General features: G+C 33.2%; 1 pseudogene; it reads right to left on the bottom strand.

The window, feature by feature from the left end:
* Positions 1–3759: 3759 nt before the first annotated feature.
* Positions 3760–8322, bottom strand: LOC148202228 (uncharacterized; annotated as a pseudogene).
* Positions 8323–8567: the final 245 nt, after the last annotated feature.

Below are 8567 nucleotides of genomic sequence, written 5' to 3'. Positions count from 1 at the left end.
TAAATTAATTATTTTTAAGGGTTTATGGCCTCGGTTCAAACCAGAACCGAGGTCAAAAGTTCGGACATTTTACCTCGCTTAAATATACTTCGATTCTGTAACCGCGGTCATAAACCCAAAACAACCGAGACAATAGCCCTTCATTGCACTAGTGTTGTACATTCCCTTGTTTTTTTGATGACTCGCATATTTTCTTCATTGCCCTAATTGTCCACATTTATGGCATTTCACATCTGGCCTTCACCAACACTTCGTCTATGGATGATTTTTTTAAAAGGACATGATGAAAAAAAATGAGAGGATTTGTTATCTTTTTTGTGGTTGAAACTTCCTGACTTGCCCTTTTTTTCCAGCAATTTAGTTGCCGAAGCCCCTTCAATACGACCTTCTTCGCTCATGAGTCTTCTTTGTTCTAGAGCCTCAAGTGTGGTCAAAAGTTCTGCCAAGGTAATAGTAGAAAGATCTTTTGAGTTCCAAGGAAGTCAATGTGGCTTCATATCTTTCTGGAATTGTTACAAGTATTTTTTGAACAATTCAAGAATCAGGAATCATAATGCCAAGATGACATTTTTTTTACAATGCCAAGAAGCTTGTCCACATAATTTTTTATTGTCCCCGAATCTTTCATCCTCTACATCTCAAGTTCTCGAACCAAATTCAAAGCTTGCATTCCTTTTATTCTTTCACTACCTTCATACTCTTCCTTCAAAAGCTTACAGATTTCATGTGTCGTTTTCAATGTCATTATTCTGTTGAAAATGACTAGAGATAGAACAGTGAACAAAATTGATTTGGCTTTGGACTTTCGAAGTCTCCTTTCTTTGTGATTTTTCATTTGAGTAACTGTAGGATTATTTGGTAAGGGAGACACATCGTAGTCCTCTTCTACCGCTTCCCACACATCGTTATCATCTACATATGCTTCCATTTTGATAGCCCACATTTGATAGTTTAGTCCATCAAATACATTCACATTAATGGTAGTAAAGGATGTTTGAGATTCCATCTTATGTGTGGTGGCTATTTGGTGGTTGTAAATGTTTGTGGGTTATATCATAAATCCAATAAGATTCTTTATGCTCTTGGTACCAATTGTTGGATTTTAAAGTATAAGAGACAAAAGAATTAAAGGGAAACTAATATGTTTTATTGTGAGCAGTAAATATTTATACTATAGAATTTGTAATCGACTTTGAGAAATATCTACTAAATTAATTAATTAAATAATACATAAAATCCTCCTAAGAAATAGAATATGAATATATTTTTATTTAATTGATTTGACTCTTTCAACTATATACTGTTTGAGTCACAAAATTCCAATAAACTCTAATTTCAACTACTTTCTGATATGTGCTTATTCCTAAGTTGATTTTCTACATTCCATTCTCCAATGTCAATTTGAAAGTGAATCAACTAAGATTGATAATGAAACAAGAGGTATACTTATTTTATTTTACACTTGGATAAGAATGTGTTTTCTTTAATCTTGTTTCAGTGTATTGAATGTTGTGTTATTTGTTAAAACATTTTTAAATATTGTAATATTTGGAATTCTTCGAAAGCACCCTGATGAAAACTGTAGTCTTAATGGTGGTATTCTATTAGTACCCTATCTGAGATTACTTTAAACAAAAGAACGGTTTGCTGCACGTTTTTTTTATTACCATTCCAGTCTTCTAAAATATAACAATTGAGCTTTATTTATAACCGGGTACTCACAGCAATGAAAACGAATTTAACTATACTTGACTAACATTTCTTCTATTCATATTTACATATTGTTACCCTCTCCAAACAAATTATACAATGCCCTCAAGGGTCTTGATCTTCATGTGGGATTATAAGAGCAAGAGAATATCTTATTAGTCCCCAAAGAGGAAGATAATAATTCTTTATAATGAGAATATAGAAAGCAATATATCTATATTTGGCTCCTGAAAATAAGAAAATTGGCTAGAACACGTAATTTTACTTGTTAACTAGAAACTTTTCGACTAATATTTTAATATATTTATGATCTGGTTTAGTATTTGTTAATTTTCATGTGTGAAAAATAATATTTTAACATAAAAAGCAACCATATTATCATAATATAATAATAAGAATGGATGATTGACAAGTTTAATGAGGTTTTCACATGTAAAGTTGCCAAAGTATCATTTTAACTTTCATATTAAAAACTCTGATTATTTATTTGCCGATTTAGAGATTGAACATTGATTTTACGAGAGTTTTTTTAGCAGTGTTAGAAGAGTTACATCCGTAAAAATATATGTATACAAATAAAATAAGATTTGACAAGTATAATAGTTCATTTGCACCCTCCAAGTATTATGGATTATTCGAAGAGTTTCAAGCTATATTTAAATATATATAGATAACAAAGTTAAAAAAAAAAAACTTGCCATAAAGATTAAATTTTTCTTTGATTTCATTTTAGTCCTGTTTTCTGTGAACAAACAGGGTTGAAGCATATTTCCATACACCTTAGAAAAGTGATAGTAATATCTGAAAAATTTATTTTACAGGTGAAGACGAGAGCAAAATCACCCTTGGGCAATTGAGAAGATTTTCTTGGCGTGAACTACAATTTGCCACCAAAAACTTTAGTGAAGGCAATATAATTGGTCAGATGGTTTTAGAAAAGTGTAAAAAGGAGTACTCTATACAAACACCAAAGTAGTTATGAAGCGCCTCATTGATTATCACAACCCTGATGGAGAGGCTGCATTCGAGAGAAGTTCAACTTATAAGTGTTGCAGATCACAAAAACCTCTTAAGACTGATTGGCTTCTGCATAACCTCGATTAAAAGAATCCTTGTATCCTCATTCATGGAAAATCTCATGTTAGTCTCTGTAATCTTAATTTTATTTGTTATTAACAGTTTCAAGAACTTGTTTTCGACAGTTTATAGGTTTTATAGATTTGAGTCTCTTATAGTAACCTATACCAGTCTTAATTAATCTATGCAAATTTTCACTACAAGAAAATCAGAGTTACATATAGTCAAAATTCATATATAACCTTCAAAATCCGTATGTAATATGCTTGTATGTAAATTACATTCGGAATTATCCTATATAATTACATACGGATTTATCTGTATATAATTACATACGGATAAATCTGTATGTAGTATTTGTATGTAATTATATATAGATTTATTCGCATGTAATTACATACGGATAAAACGTATGTAATATATAAAAAAAGAAAAAAATTATATACAGATAAATTTGTATATAAAATACCAATAAAGATAAAAAAAGATAATTTCTTTATTTGTAAAAAACAAGAAGCTTTAAAACAAGCAAAGAAATTTACAAATACAATATTTACAAGGTTATTGTCATTAATTTCAACTTTCAACAAAATGAGTGCATAATTATGATTGACAATACAAGGGACAATGTCTTCTTGTAAAGATTCGTAGTAGTTTTTCCATCCACATATAAACTAGGGTTGTTTTTATCTACTCTAAAAACATTTATTGGAAAGTCCATGTCCTCAAATCTCTCTTAACAAGCATGGTCCTTCTCAGCATTTCCACCTGCAAAAAATAGCACACCCAATAACTGTACTTTCCTTGATTTCTCTGTAGTCATAAGCATTTTGCACATGATAAAAGTTCACAAATAAAAGAAACTAGGTTTAATACATCATTTGGTCCCTACTTTTAGGGGTTTGGTTCAAAGTAATCCTACCTTTTAAAAAAGTTTAGTAAGACCCCATATTTCGTTAAAAAATGTTCAATCTAGTCCTTTCCGCTCACGCCGTTAAAAACCCTAGCCTCCTGTTGCACCTCCATCACCTCCGCATCACCTTTGTTCTCGCGCCACCACCCAACGCGATCCCTTGCTATGCCGCGACCAGCAATCTTCATCATTTTCACCCTCGCACCAGCCAAATCGTCATCGCGCCAGCAACACTGCCATCCAATCTCCACCACAGAATCGCCCACCACTAACCACCAGCCAAATCGCCAGCTGCTGCAGATCGATAATCGCCACTCTTCTCCACCACTAATCACCCCGCTCCTTGTCTCCTCCTGCAACCACAATCAGTCCTACATGCAAACTGTGGAGACCTAGGGTTTCTCGCGTTCTCGTCGCATAGCTTTGGTGGTGGCGTGTGATGCTTTGGAGGACGGCTGCCGGCGAGGATGGCGGTGGTGGCACTGGATGTTGTGACGGCTAGGGTTTCTTGGAGAGAAATTAGGGTTTGTCTGGAGATGGTGATGATGACGTGGCAGTGACTTTTTTTTTTCAATTAAAAAATCATTTAAGTCCACCTATTAACGTGTGCCACGTGCTTATGAGATGCCACGGTGGCATTTGCACCGTTATGTTTTTAACCGCATGAGCGGAAAGGACCAGATTGAACATTTTTTAACAAAATATGAGATCTTACTGAACTTTTGTAAAAGGTAGGATTACTTTGAACCAAACTCCTAAAAGTAGGGATCAAATGATGTATTAAACCAAGAAACTATTATGAAGAGAAGAGAAGACTAACCTGGACATAAATGGTGTCTAGATGAGTGATAGATTTAAGAAGATAAGATGTGCCCCCAACAAATGGCCTCTTTGGCGTTCTGCAACCAAAGTCAATAACAGTCCATTAAAGCATAGTGGTGGTGAAGGCCATGGAAAACCAAACTTGACATTGTCCCCAACATCGTAGTACACTCCAACCAAAACCTGCATTGCACATATAACCCGAAATAAGCAAGCGAGAGGAGTCTAATTTTAAAAATAACCAATAACATATTAATGTATTTATAACTTGATGGGGATCAACTTTCCTATAACCTAATTCTCAATATGATAGAATTTAATAAATGTATACTTGATACTGACTAAAGAGAAGAGACAAAACAATTAATTATAAATTTAATTTCATTGATATAAAAATAAAAACAAAAATAATTATATTAAAAACATTGAGGGAATGTAATTATACAAAGTTAACTTATACAACTTTTTTTAGTATATTTTTAAGAATTATCTTATTTATGTGTAATTAAATTATCTATTTTTTTAATTAATCTTTTTCTATCAACATTAATTAAATAAAATATATAATTAAAAAGGTATATTATCTTCAAATTTAAAACCAAAAAGAATGATTTTTTTTGTCAAAAAATACTAGAAACAATGATAAGGATAAGAAAGGAGAAGACAGGGAAAAATTAAAATGAAAATAACTTTATTGAATTTTCTCCAAATTAGTGAATAATTGAAGCATTGAAGACAGTGTGTATTTATCTCTTTAATGTTGTGTTCGCTTGAAAGGAAAACAATGTAGAAGTGTATTTGTGCAAATAGATTGGACTTTGAAATTGTGTTCGCTTGAGTGAACTTGAAAGGTAGAAAAGGCGATGATTTGTGGGATTAGATGAATTTTTATTCCACATAGATATACTCAAATTTGAAGGTATTGAAGTACCAAATCCAATTTTAGCCTCCAATAAAAGCAAAAGAACGTGAAAACCTATACATATGTGGACATGTAGTCGATAATGCTTATAAGTGTAACCGATTCCCACGGTTTAAAATGAAATACATGGTCTTGTAACTGATTCCATAATTTTTGGAATCGAATACATCGTCTGTTTAACTGATTCCACATTTTTTGAATCATGGTCTCCCTTATCTTTGATATAAGCATATTATATCCCTATTTACTAGTTTTCCTTGCCTTGCATATTGTAATTCCCCTACTGAAATATTTTATGTGGTTGGACATAATAACTAGCTAAAACATCACATATTTACATTAAGGCTTTGTTCACTTGAATGAATTTGAGGGAGAGTGATTGAATGGATTTGAAGGTAAATTTTTTGTTGTTTATTTGAGTGGATTTTGGAGATAAGTGAGAGTCGATTTGGAAGTAAAGTTTGTGAGAATTAGTGTAGGATTTAATTGATGTGAGAAATTAAAAAAATGTACTTCCAAATCCATTCTCACTTACCTCCAAAATCCACTCCAATAAACAAAAAAAATTTACCTTCAAATCCTTTCAAATCCATTCAATCACTCTCCTCCAAATCCATTCAAGTGAACAAAGTGTAAGTACCCATGAACTAACATGCAATATCAATTGGATAAAAATCAAACAAACTACCACTTACCCTTTATTTGCACGATTCAACATATAATATGATAATGTAATTGGGCACTAAATTACAAATGAGTTTTAGCAATAAATTCCATCACTAAAACATACCACTTTTTTATATTAAAAAAACATTATATTTTAGAAAAGATTATTTTAATTTACTAAATTACAATTTTTTACATTTTTAAAATTTAATAATTAATTTTAATTTTTTTTCTCTTTATAAATATTTTTACAATTAAATATAACTTTAACAATTATCATTTTATATTACTTTAATAACTAGGGACCTTTTGGTCATCTTCAATTTCTACCAACTAAACAATTTTTTATCTGTCACATCAATCAAATCCTACACTAATTTTCATGAACTTTATTTTCAAATTCACTTTCACTTATCTCCAAATTCACTCAAATAAACAACAATTAATTCACCCCCAATCTTCGGAAATTCATCCATTCAGTCTCTCCCAAATCCTTCTCAAAGTAAACACTAGGGTTGGGCATAGTTCACCAAACTAAACTAAATTACAGGTAACTATGTTATATTATACTTAATACGATTGAACTGGTTTGTACTAAAAACTAATTAAATTATTTTATAGTTTAGGTTAAACAAATTGAATTTTAATAATTTGAGTGCAGTTAACATGGGTTAATTACGTGAACTGCGTGTCTTTCTCCATCAGATTTTTTTTTCTATCACAATCGAAGATTTTCTATCGCCATCGTCCGCTGCCCTCTTCCTCCCTGTCGCCGCCCATCCCTCCTCCCATCTTCCTCGATTAGCTCTATGGGGCTTCCCCATCGACTCCCTTTAGATTTTTTTCTATCACCACCACCATAGATATTCTACTGCCATCGAAGGTTTGTTGCCCTCTTCCTCCATGTCGTCGCCCATCCCTCCTCCCATCCCTCTCGATTAGCCCTCTATGGTTTCCTCATCGGCTTCCTTTTCCTTCACTTTTCGAGAAAACAGAATCCCAATTAAATCTCTGAAGGACCCATTTGCAACATGATCTGGAAAAGTGTTGGTAAAGGCTCAAGCTACTGCACTAACTTCGTCTAAGGTTGTGAAACTCACACTTGTGCCATCTGAGATGAAGGCATGGGTGTATGGGGAATATAGGTGTGTGGATGTTTTGGAGATGGACTCCGATGTTGTTGTGCCTAACGTGGAAGAGGATCACGTCCTTGTCAATGTTGTTGCTGAGTTAATGCCTGATTAAAAACGTACAAAGATACTAAAAAATTTTTAAAAGCAAGAGTCAAATTAAGCTTTCTCTAAACATAGGAAAAAGTACAAACCTGATTTCTGAACCAATGGGGAAACTCTGAATGTATTTTAGCATAAGCATTTCCTTCTAGGACTTGCTCAGCCACAAGAAATGAGCTGGTACAAATGAAATGAATTAGTGTATAACAATTGTACCATTGCAAAGATAAGAGATGGATGATGACATACTCAAGGTACGACTTAACTTCACTACAATTGATTAAGACATGGACATGAGCAGAGTTGAATTCAGCATCAGTTAACCAATGAGTGAATTCTTTCCCTACGTGACGGCCTGATTGTCGGAAAACTAATAATGCACCTTGACGTGGTTCAACTTGCCATTGCATTTTATTTCTGACATGAGTGGGGGACAACATGAAGTTTTTGAAATAATGTGAACAAAAATACGTTGTCTCTCTGTGCAAGTAAGCTGCACAAATTGAGCCTTTTACTCTAGCTTTATTTTTAACTGAACGTTTGGATTCTCCTATAAACCTTTCAAATAGATACATCCACCTATATTGCACAGGTCCCCCAAGCCAAGCTTCATATGCAAGATGAATTGGAATATGCTTCATTGAATCAAAGAATGCAGGAGGGAATATTCTTTCTAATTTGTAGAGAATAATTGGGATATTTTCTTCCATCTTTCTAAGGGAATTTTCCTTTATTGTCGTGCAACACAAATCTTTAAAGAAGTTACTGATTTCTATGAGTGGATTTAACACGTGCATTGGCAAACAACTAAACGCAAGAGGGATGAAAGTCTCCATGAATACATGACAATCATGACTCTTCAACCCTTGAATAGTACCGTTCTGAACATTGGCACATATGGACAAGTTAGAAGCATATCCATCTGGCATTCTAAGCTCCTTGATCCATCCACACACTATTCTTGCCTCGTCTTTTGACATGGTGTAATTTGCTTTTGGTCTAAATAATCGGTCGTTACCTTGCGCCTTCAACTCTAAGTCTTTTCGTCCACAATATAAAGGTAAATCTTTTCTTGCTTTGTCATTATCTTTTGTCTTACCAATAACATTCATAACTGTGTTGAAGACATTGTCAAAGAATTTTTTTTCTGTGTGCATGACATCGAGGTTGTGTCTTAGCAAGTTGTCTTTCCAATAGGGAAGATCCCAGAATATGCTTCTTTTAG

The sequence above is a fragment of the Vigna umbellata genome, chromosome 3 (genome assembly GCF_029865625.1).
Source record: "Vigna umbellata cultivar VRB3 chromosome 3, Vumbellata_1.0, whole genome shotgun sequence".
NCBI classification, from domain to species: domain Eukaryota; kingdom Viridiplantae; phylum Streptophyta; class Magnoliopsida; order Fabales; family Fabaceae; genus Vigna; species Vigna umbellata.
The sequence above is the reverse complement of the archived record's forward strand: the minus strand, read 5'-3'. Positions and strand labels throughout refer to the sequence as shown.